The following is an 11325-nucleotide window of genomic DNA, read 5'->3' on the forward strand; positions in this document are numbered from 1 at the left end:
ACTGACTCTCCTCCTCTCCAGACAGCAGTAGGAGCCAGACTCAAGACCTTCTGGCAAGCTTGGGAAAGAAGAGGTGCAGACGCCCAGTCTGTCAGGTGGCTAAGGGAGGGTTACAGGATACCATTCTGCCGCAAACCCCCTCTGACCACTTCTCCCATCAACCTCTCTCCCAACTACAAGGAAAAGGACAAGAGGCTAGCGTTACACCAGGAGGTGTCGCTCCTGTTACAGAAGAAGGCAGTGGTTATAGTCCGGGACCATCAATCCCCGGGCTTCTACAACCGTCTCTTTCTGGTGGCCAAGAAGACAGGAGGTTGGAGACCGGTGCTGGACGTCAGCGCGCTCAATGCTTATGTCACCAAGCAGACGTTCACTATGGAGACGACGAAGTCGGTCCTAGCAGCGGTCAGGCAGGAGGACTGGATGGTCTCGTTGGATCTGAAAGACGCTTACTTTCACGTTCCTATTCATCCAGACTCCCAACCTTTCCTGAGATTCGTTTTTGGAAAGGTTGTGTACCAATTCCAAGCCCTGTGTTTTGGCCTAAGCACAGCTCCTATGGTGTTTACGCATCTGATGAGGAATATTGCAAAATTCCTCCACTTATCGGACATCAGAGCCTCCCTTTATTTAGACGACTGGCTGTTGAGAGCCTCCACGAGTCGTCGCTGTCTGGAGAGTCTCAACTGGACTTTGGACTTGATCAAGGAACTGGGTCTATTAGTCAACTTAGAAAAGTCCCAGCTCATTCCCTCCCAATCCATAGTTTACCTGGGAATGGAGATTCGGAGTCAGGATTTTCGGGCTTTTCCATCGGCCCCAAGGATAAGCCAAGCCCTAGAATGCATCCTGAGCATGCTGAAGAGGAAGAGTTGCTCGGTGAGACAGTGGATGAGTTTAACAGGGACCCTGTCATCGTTAGCCCTGTTCGTCGAGTTAGGGAGACTCCACCTCCGCCCTCTCCAATTCCATCTAGCAGCTCATTGGGACAAGGATTTGACGCTAGAAGCAGTCTCTATTCCTGTCACCAAAGAGATGAAGACCACTCTCTTGTGGTGGAAGACCAACCTCCTTCTCAAGGAGGGCCTATCGTTAGCGATTCAGACCCCCAATCTTCATCTCTTCTCGGATGCATCAGACTCGGGCTGGGGCGCGACCTTGAACGGACAGGAATGCTCGGGAACATGGAACAGGGAACAGGAAACGCTCCACATCAACTGCAAGGAGCTGCTGGCAGTTCATATGGCCCTAATGAACTTCAAGTCCCTCCTGCTAGGCAAGGTGGTGGAGGTGAACTCCGACAACACCACAGCCTTGGCTTACATCTCCAAGCAGGGAGGGACCCATTCGAGGAACCTGTACGAGATAGCAAGGGACCTCCTCATTTGGTCAAGAAGTCTAAACCTCACTCTAGTAACGAGGTTCATTCAGGGCAACATGAACGTCTCAGCAGATCGCCTAAGCAGAAAAGATCAAGTCATCCCCACGGAATGGACCCTTCACAAGAGCGTGTGCAACAGACTTTGGACCTTGTGGGGTCAGCCTACGATAGATCTGTTTGCCACCTCCATGACCAAGAGGCTTCCTTTGTACTGTTCCCCAGTTCCAGACCCAGCAGCAGTTCATGTGGATGCTTTTCTACTGAATTGGTCCCATCTCGACCTTTACGCATTCCCACCGTTCAAGATCATCAACAGAGTCATTCAGAAGTTCGTCTCGCACGAAGGGACACGGCTGACGCTGGTTGCTCCCCTTTGGCCTGCAAGAGAATGGTTCACAGAGGTACTACAATGGCTGGTCGACGTTCCCAGGACTCTCCCTCTAAGAGTGGACCTTCTACGTCAACCTCACGTAGACAAGGTACACCCAAACCTCCACGCTCTTCGTCTGACTGCCTTCAGACTGTCGAAAGATTCGCTAGAGCTAGAGGCTTTTCGAAGGAGGCAGCCAGAGCGATTGCCAGAGCAAGGAGGGTATCCACTCGTAGAGTCTACCAATCCAAGTGGGAAGTCTTCCGAAGCTGGTGTAGAGCCAATGCAGTTTCCTCTACCAATACCTCTGTAACCCAAATAGCTGACTTCCTATTACATCTAAGGAATGAGAGATCCCTTTCGGCTCCTACGATTAAAGGGTACAGAAGTATGTTGGCTTCAGTTCTCCGCCACAGAGGTTTGGACCTTTCTTCCAACAAGGACCTTCAAGACATCCTTAAATCTTTCGAGACTTCTAAAAGAACGTCGTTTATCCACTCCAGGCTGGAATCTAGACGTAGTCTTAAGGTTCCTTATGTCTCCTAGGTTCGAACCTCTCCAGTCAGCTTCCTTCAAGGACCTTACCCTCAAGACTCTTTTTCTCGTCTGCCTTGCAACAGCTAAAAGAGTTAGTGAGGTTCACGCCTTCAGCAAGAACATTGGGTTCACATCCGAATCTGCAACATGTTCTTTACAGCTCGGATTTTTAGCTAAGAATGAACTTCCTTCACGTCCTTGGCCTAGATCGTTTGAAATTCCTAGCCTTTCCAACATGGTGGGTAACGAGCTAGAAAGAGTTTTTTGCCCTGTCAGAGCTCTGAAATATTATCTTAATAGGTCAAAACCTATACGAGGACAGTCAGAAGCCTTATGGTGTGCAATCAAGAAACCTTCGATGCCCATGTCCAAAAACGGAGTTTCTTATTATATAAGGCTTCTGATTAGAGAAGCCCATTCTCAAATGAAGGATGAAGACCTTGCTTTGCTGAAGGTAAGGACCCACGAAGTGAGAGCCGTAGCCACTTCGATGGCCTTTAATAAGAACCGTTCTCTGCAGAGCATTATGGATGCAACTTATTGGAGGAGCAAGTCAGTGTTTGCATCATTTTATCTTAAAGATGTCCAGTCTCTTTACGAGAACTGCTACACCCTGGGACCATTCGTAGCAGCGAGTGCAGTAGTAGGTGAGGGCTCAGCCACTACATTCCCTTAATCCCATAACCTTTTTTAACCTTTCTCTTGAATGCTTTTATTGTTGTTTTTTGGGTTGTTACGGTAGGCTAAGAAGCCTTCCGCATCCTTTTTTTGATTTGGCGGGTGGTCAATTCATTCTTGAGAAGCGCCTGGGTTAGAGGTTGTGTAGAGGTCCTTTAGTATGGGTTGCAGCCCTGTATACTTTAGCACCTTAGAGTTGATTCAGCCTCCTAAGAGGAACGCTGCGCTCAGTAAGGAAGACGAACTTATTAAAGGCAGAGTAACGGTTCAAGTCGACTTCCTTACCAGGTACTTATTATTTCATTGTTATTCTGAATTACTGATTATATGAAATACGGGATACTTAGCTATCCTTTAGTCATATACACTGGTTTTCACCCACCCCCCTGGGTGTGAATCAGCTACATGATTATCGGGTAAGTTTAATATTGAAAAATGTTATTTTCATTAGTAAAATAAATTTTTGAATATACTTACCCGATAATCATGATTTAATTGACCCACCCTTCCTCCCCATAGAGAACCAGTGAACCGAGGAAAAATTGAGGTGGTGTCAACAAGAAGTACTGCAGTACCTGGCCACAGGTGGCGCTGGTGAGTACACCCCCTTCTAGTATAGTGATAGCTGGCGTATCCCTTCCGTAGAATTCTGTCGGGCAACGGAGTTGACAGCTACATGATTATCGGGTAAGTATATTCAAAAATTTATTTTACTAATGAAAATAACATATTTCATATATAAACTCTAAAAAGACTTATGTCAGCCTGTTCAACATAAAAACATTTCCTGCAAGTTTGAAATTATTGCAAATGTTGTGTTGCTTACTGTATTAAATGATATAATATACTTCTTTTTATAGTATTTCTTTATCTTATTACAGTACACTGACTCTTGATACAATAGCTGAAATTTATGATTTCAGTTGGAGACATTCTGTTAGAGATTTACCACATAATGGCAAAAAACTCACCAATAAGGTTTAGTAACCACCATAAAGCATTTTATAGTAACAAAATACCAAAGTATTTGGAAAAATTAATCATGGAATAATAAATTGAAACATTTAAAACCAATTATTTCTCCTTGGGAATTGTCAGAACAGAAATATGAAAGGATGGAAGTAATTTAATCAAGATTGCATATTGTTCATGTGAAGTTAACCCATGCAATTTATACTTCATAGCAATTCTTTAAAGATACATATGATTGGATAAACCAAAATTGTATAAAATTCTGAACATCACAGCAAATATGGTAAGTTGAAATTTGTTCTGCATTGTCTTTGGGGATTTGGCTATATGGGTTATTCATCTATTTCCTAAGTTGCTCTTTAACCTTGATACATGTAAAGTTTCTAATTTTGAAAATTAGAGATTTATTTATTTTGATATTTTCAGTGACTCCTGAGGGTATGGGAGCCGCTATGAGGAGCTGGCCAAGGTTATAAAGGCAAAAGTTCCTGATGCGGTAGTTAATGGCACAGTGGGCCGTTCAAGTAAGTTACTTTTTGTCCTATTGGCCTTTTTGTGTCATTGTTGGCATAGTTGTCCTTTGCAGTACAGTATTTCTAAGTCTTGTTATCAACCAGAAAAAAGTAGAACTTTAATATTGTGGAGAAACTTGTTAGAGATACGTTTCAATACCAGAGATTTTTTTTGTGTTATTAGAACTTTGATGTTGAAGGGAATCTTGTTTCATATAATTTTTAATGAAGGAGAAAAACTTACATGCCATTATTATCATTAGTGTATAAATGATAGATATAATTAGTTATGAAAAATTACCAAGTACTGTAACACTTTAATGGTTAAACACTGTACCTTGTATAGCAGCCTTCAGGTAGTATACTACTACACTGGTAAAAATGAGGTAAAAATGATTTACAGTATAACAAGGTGTCCTTTAACTTGAATTCTACTGCCCAATGAAGTTTTGTATATTTTTGTATGCTTCCGTTTTAGTAATAATGTGTACTATACTAAAATTTCATAATATGAGAAGAACCCAGCATCAAGTTCTGTAGTTTAGTATTTTTTTAAATTATGCTTTGTAACTGGATTTTCTTCATTTCTTTCGAGTTTAGAAATGTTAGATAACATTGGATTTCTTTATGATTTAAGTTTAAAACATTGATTTTTTTTTTATTATTGGCATTTTTTGAAGTTTATAATTTTTTGTAATTTTGCATTTCATTACAGTGATACCTCAGAGATCAAACATAATTCATTCCTAAACTGTGCTCGAACTCCGAATCACTTTTCCCCGATGAGAATGAATGGAATAAGCATTAGTTGATTCCCCACCCAAGGTTGATCCTATTATGGGTTAATTTTAGACTTAAGTTTGCAATATTAAAATACTGTACTGTACCGTTCATAAAAGAATAAAAAATAATGGCAGAATAAGTGAATAATTATGGAATAAATGAGCAGTGAACTTCACATTACCTATGTTGAGGAAAGTGGATGAATCAAGTGGAAAGGTGGTGAGGAGGGGAGGAAGAAGTGTTAACTGCCCTCCTTGGAATCTTTCTCTTTTGAGTCTCTTTTCTGGCACTAACTGTGATTCACTTGAGGGCAATTTGTTCCTACACAATTATAAACCATTGTCCTTTAATAGGAGTATGACTTCAGTAAAGTTGGAATGGCCTTTGAAAATTTAGCGAGATAGTTACAGTATAACTACCGCAATGGGGTAGGTAAGCTCTGCCCAGTTTTCAGTTGGTTAGACATAAATTTTTTACTTTTGGTGTCTCACCAGGCTTGGCTGTTTTATTATTTTTCTTTTCCTTACACTTACAATGGAGAAATGTGTTTGACTTTATTGTGTCTAGGGAAACTTGGAAAGATGTATAGCAGATACTGTATATCTCTAAACTAGCTGTAGATCCTCATCACCTGCCTGTTTGTTTGTTTGTTTTTTTTTCTTTTTTTTTTTTTGCTGTCGTGGCCACCTCTATATTATACAGTATTGGGTTTAGTTGACCAAGAAAAAGAAGAACAAGGCTAATAGGTATTCATCGGTATTTTCGTTGGTGACACCTCAATTGATGCTGAGGAAGCTTTATAGCTTCTTCTTTTGTTCCTATACTGCTGTATGTGCTGTGTGTCCTTGATTCCTTTAGGGTTTGGTCCTCGGGAGGATTTTGTGGAAGGGAGGAGATCTTGTCTTGATCTCAAGGCTTTCCTTAGGGAAGGCGTAAGTATCACTCTCCCCAATTAAAGGTAATAGTACTTCTTCACCTTTTCCTTGAGGCTTGCCTGTTGCTATTCTGACTGATGATGACGACAATGATCTGGACCTGAGGAAATTAAGACTTCTTTAGGGTATCGCTGATGCTTTGTTGACAGGAAAGTTGCTGAAGGAGTTGGTGTTGGTCTCTGCCAAGACTAAAGAGGCTTTTCCCATTGGATCTCTCCCATCTCCTACTCCACCTGTATAGGCGCTGGACAATGTGACACCTGTTGATTTGGTTTCAACTGCTGTTGGAGAGGCCCCTGTGGCTTCTTCCTCCAGGGGATCTTTGTTATTGGTCTTCAAGACCTCATCTTTTTTCTCATCTTTGGCAGAGCTTTTGGACTCTACTACTGTACTTCACTGCTGCCCAGAAAAAGAAGTATTTATCCAGGAAGATCAATCTACAGGAATCCCGTGAGACTCCGACCAATATCGCCTCGTTTATGTATAAGAGAAATGTTGGGGTACTAAAGACCAACCCAGACCGGGAAGTTTTCTCGGTATGCAGTGTAAGGGCTTAACATTCTTGCTACTGGTGCTTGATCTGATACTGAATCAAACACATGTACTGTTGGCAAGATGAAGGGGAAACTCCTTCCCCCGGATGATTGAGGTACATCTCAATGTCTCTCGCTAAGGATAATTTGATGCAGAAGGGAGAGAAATTGGCTTGTGGTTGTATGTGAGGAACTAGTTATCGGTCTCCTTGCTTTTACGAGTGACAAGACATTCCCACATATTGGCATAATCGGGAACACAATCTTAGGTCTCTGCATAATCAATCTCCATCCAATCATTCACTGCAAGATCACTCACCAGGTGATAGGTCACACTATGGTCAGTCACCACATGATTGTTAAAAGTACAGTAATATGTAAGGTAAAGCTATAAATATAGGTGATTGTGTGTTTGTGTAGATTGTGAATAAAGTAAAATAGCATGGTGTTAGATTCTAATCCATAGTAACCCCTAAGTCCCAGAGAAGATGGGTGTCAGATATATTCGTACACTCATAATTGAATTGTTTGCTTGGTTGTTGCGGGGGGGGGGGGGGTTGTTCTTTATGGTACATGAGTCTACTCTGCTATTGCTCTGGTATCAGTCCTAGGAGGTTGCTGAGCACATTAACCCCAAAAAAAAGTGTTCTGTGGTCTCCAAGACCTTTCTCCTCCCTAGCCTTATGTAGGGAAGAGAGATGTTCAATTTCCACTCTAAGTATGGAAGATGGCTGCTTGGTACAAGTTAGGGTACTAGTAGCATTGATTTTGAGGGATTATTTCTGTGTTGGAGGTGCTGTGACGAGTTCACTATTGACTGAACTCATTGGTCTCACACACACACTGTTGTACTTTGCACGTTGATACACTGGCTCTAGAGCAGGGATTGTAGTATTTCTTTGATGATTTATGCCACATTGGATTCCATGTTCTTCCGTTTTACAAGAAAGTCATTGGAGTCCACACAGCATCTCCCCAAAAATAGGTTTTTCCTTTGTCAAAATCCCTTTTGGTTCTGGATGGCAAGTGTTGCGAATAGAAATGAGGAGAGATGAATTCTTCCTTGAAATATGTTTAGTCTAATTTTCATGACAGAAGAGTAAGTCTTATTCAATTTGAATCCTCACTTCTGGCCTGTGGGACTCTGACATTGACATTTAAAAATTGCCTTAATTCATTGTTTTTATTTGTATGTGAACTTGTGAGTTGTTATAGTGAAGATATGTTTAAAAGTTTGTAGTGTATAATTTTTATTGACAATGTGGATGACAAACTAGTCTTGTGTATCTATGTTTGCTGTAACATATACCTTTGCAAAGTTCAGGAATGCAGTTTATCATTATAATCTTTCAGTTTAAAAATATGTTTTTAATTTGATTCCACATGAAGTTAGATGCCATTTCCCATCACCTTTATCATAGCCCACAGGACATTTATCATTGTTTACTTTATTTTGCATTTCAGCGATTTCATTAAGTATCTTTTTTCATGGCTGTCAAACTTCATTAACTTTCTCTTTTTTCCTCTTCTATTATATTCAAGATCAGATACTGGAGACTAGCCATACTAGAGTCTAGAATTGAGACTCGCTGGTCTTGTTAAACTTACCGGTATTTATGATGATATTGTAATGATTTTGGTAATAATAACAATGATAATCTTCTTGTATTGCTTCATCATTTATAGTCACTGTTGAGTCTGTGAAATTGCCACCTTCAGTTCATATTAACTCTCAAAGTAGCCATTACATTTTCTGTACTGTAATGCATTGAAAATTCAACAAATTCCCGTGTTCTTTTTCCTAATGAATCATGATGTAATTCGATCACTTCTACAATTCTAACACCAGACATAATTCAACTCTCTCTCTCTCTCTCTCTCTCTCTCTCTCTCTCTCTCACAGTACTTGTCTTGTATTCAGTCAACTCTATTTTACTAAAGGTTTAACTTGTGCTTTTATTTCCATTCTACCAGCTTCCTTTGAAGTGAAGATTGATGGCAAAGCTGTCCATTCTAAATTAGAAACAATGGCATTTCCTAATTATGAAGAGGTAGCAACTATTGCATCTGAGGTTGCTGGAGGAGGGGAAGCACGAACTGTATCCCAGACTGAAAGTTCTTGTACTATCCTTTAATATGAGGTAAGATATATATACTGTACATATTGTATAGGTATTTTTATTCATGTAAATTACTGAAACATGGGACTTTTATCTGCAAAAATTCTGCAAGAAAGTTAAACGAAATGGTCAGGACTTGTTTTGCCTCTGAAATTACTTTCCAATTTAGGAAAATCCAGTTAGGATCCCATACACAGTTTCATTTTCTTTTTGGTATTTATGCATACTGTATAGCTACTTATAATTAGTACTATTGCTTCTTATTTGTTTTCTGATGAAGATACAATGATACTGTACATGACATAGCATTTGTTAAAGGCCAGAATGGTCTGAGTAAGTAATATGTGAGCTTACAATTTATTGATTGCTGTGCTCTGTGACAGTCTTACAAACTCATCTTAACTTGTAATAATGTATTTTAGCAGTCTTTTTCTGGAGTTTTAAATTGGGATTAGAAAGCGTGTTGAGAAGATGAATTATTTTAGGTCAATTAATAAGTAAGTAAGGAAATATGTGTGTTGCTTTGTAGAGGACAGAAGTGCTCGCTTCCCTGAACTTTAACTTGATTGCTCTCGATCCCCACTTGTTTAATCAAAAGGCTCACTTTGTGGCTTTGTGTGCATGATGGAGATTGTAACCAATCCCTAAAACCAGGAATGTGGATGGTGTAGTGCCAGTTCTGTGAACATTGTTGGATGTCCTTAATGGAAGTCTCTCCTGCTGCTTCAGTGTTCAAACTTTGAGGGAACTACATACCATTGTGGAACTGTGGAAGGCAATTACCTTAGCTAGGCTTCAACATATGTCTTCATGGGACACCTTGTCACTGCAAAGTTTTCCTACGGCTTTAGTCTTTTTGGAACTTATTACTTCAGTACTTCTGTGTGAGATTTTTTATTCCTGTTACTCTGCTGCTGTTGTTGTTTCGAGGATGCCTACTATGACAATGATTACATTTGGTGATTAAGAAATGTGAGAGATACAAGAGCCGTTATTTTTATTCCCTACTTCTATGTCTTCCTTCCCATTTCCAGATGGCAGGAAATGTACGGAGAAGACCCTTAAGGTTTCCTTATATAAGAAAAAATTCTTATTGTTAGGTCTTCTTATGACCATTATTCTTCTAAAGGCAGTGACAACCTCTACCCTCTCTTGATAGCGTAGCTGGTTAAATGACCTACCGGTTGTTTGGTTTAGGTTATCACTTATGCTCATGCTTGTGTACATGTACATAAACATTCACAGGACAGAACTTACCTTGACCATTCCTGTACAGAACTTGAACTTCTTTGGAAATACAATAGGTTTGGTCAGTACTTTCTCCCACATCAGATTTGATTGTTTTTATGGATTCTTCTGGGTTTGTGTAATAATGTGCACCATAGACCAATCTTTGGTTTTTCATATGCTTGGTTTTGTTTCGTTATCATCGACTCAACTCTACAGGACAGCACATATTTGAATTGAATTCATACTGATAGTGGTGCCATCCTGACTGGTTCTGCTTTCGCTCGGATATTGATCACTTTTTTTCAACTGGGCTTAGAGATCATGCAACTTTCAGTGCCTTTCCGTATGGGAAAAGTTGCCTGTATCTGAGTATCAGGAACGGAGCCCAACTTGGGATTTTGCACTTCTTGGTACTTTATCATACAAGTCAGCCACCTGTTACCACTCAGGTGCATCACTCAGTACCTTCCCATACAAAACAAGAAGAGTGTAGGGGTGATGCATCTTCCCTCAATTTTGTTCAAGGGCTATTCGTAATTTGTTTCACATAAAATTGAATTATTTATATTTATCTAAATCAGTTAAGGTATATAGTACTTTACATGCAATCCTCAATCTCAATAGTCTAAATTCTCTGATGACCATGATATTTTGTCCATTATGTTATGCCCAGGACTGGGGTCTTGGAAGCTGGCTAGGGTAAAAAGGAAAATAATATTTCAGTTCCTTGAATCCCTTAATTCTTTGATATACCCCCAAAAGGGCTACATTTTGGGGCAAAATAGAAAATCCTTTCAGCAGCACCTCCCTCATTGACTGCCATTTTCATTATTTTGGAGAAAGTAAGTTGTTTGGTGTGGCACTGTCATTCCAACCATATGAGCATTGAGCAAACTGTGGTCTAAAAGGAAATCTCTAACTTCTGAAATTGCTTCTGATAGAGTATTCAAGGCAGACTCAAATGGTAGGACAACTTCTTTCTGCGTTAGCTGGGACATGCTTTGAGAAATGGATCCTTGAACCTCCATTAGGGTTTGTGAAATGTAGAAAGGTTCACAAATTTAATATTCTATACTCATATGTCGAAAAAGATTCGATTCGGCCAAAAGGTACATCCATCACAAGATTGCCAGGGGTTTCCCACTAAGTCCTCCCCCCCCCCACTTCCATTACACCCATGGAAGAAGCTGTTTTCTGCTAATTAGGAAGAGGAGACCCTTTTTGCACTTGGTAATGTTACTCCATTAAGTATTTTCATCCCCTTGATTACTTTA

The 11325-nt window shown here is 40.1% G+C and overlaps 1 long non-coding RNA gene across 1 annotated transcript in view; it reads left to right on the forward strand.

Annotated features, from left to right (window-relative positions):
- Positions 1-8808, forward strand: part of LOC137621156 (uncharacterized) — a 33818-nt gene extending 25010 nt beyond the window's left edge. The window contains exons 2-3 of the long non-coding RNA XR_011040139.1: positions 4365-4462; positions 8676-8808. This is a non-coding gene — a long non-coding RNA (uncharacterized lncRNA). The remainder of the gene's footprint in view (positions 1-4364; positions 4463-8675) is intronic.
- Positions 8809-11325: the final 2517 nt, after the last annotated feature.

Source organism: Palaemon carinicauda, chromosome 27, assembly GCF_036898095.1.
Source record: "Palaemon carinicauda isolate YSFRI2023 chromosome 27, ASM3689809v2, whole genome shotgun sequence".
Taxonomy (NCBI): Eukaryota; Metazoa; Arthropoda; class Malacostraca; order Decapoda; family Palaemonidae; genus Palaemon; species Palaemon carinicauda.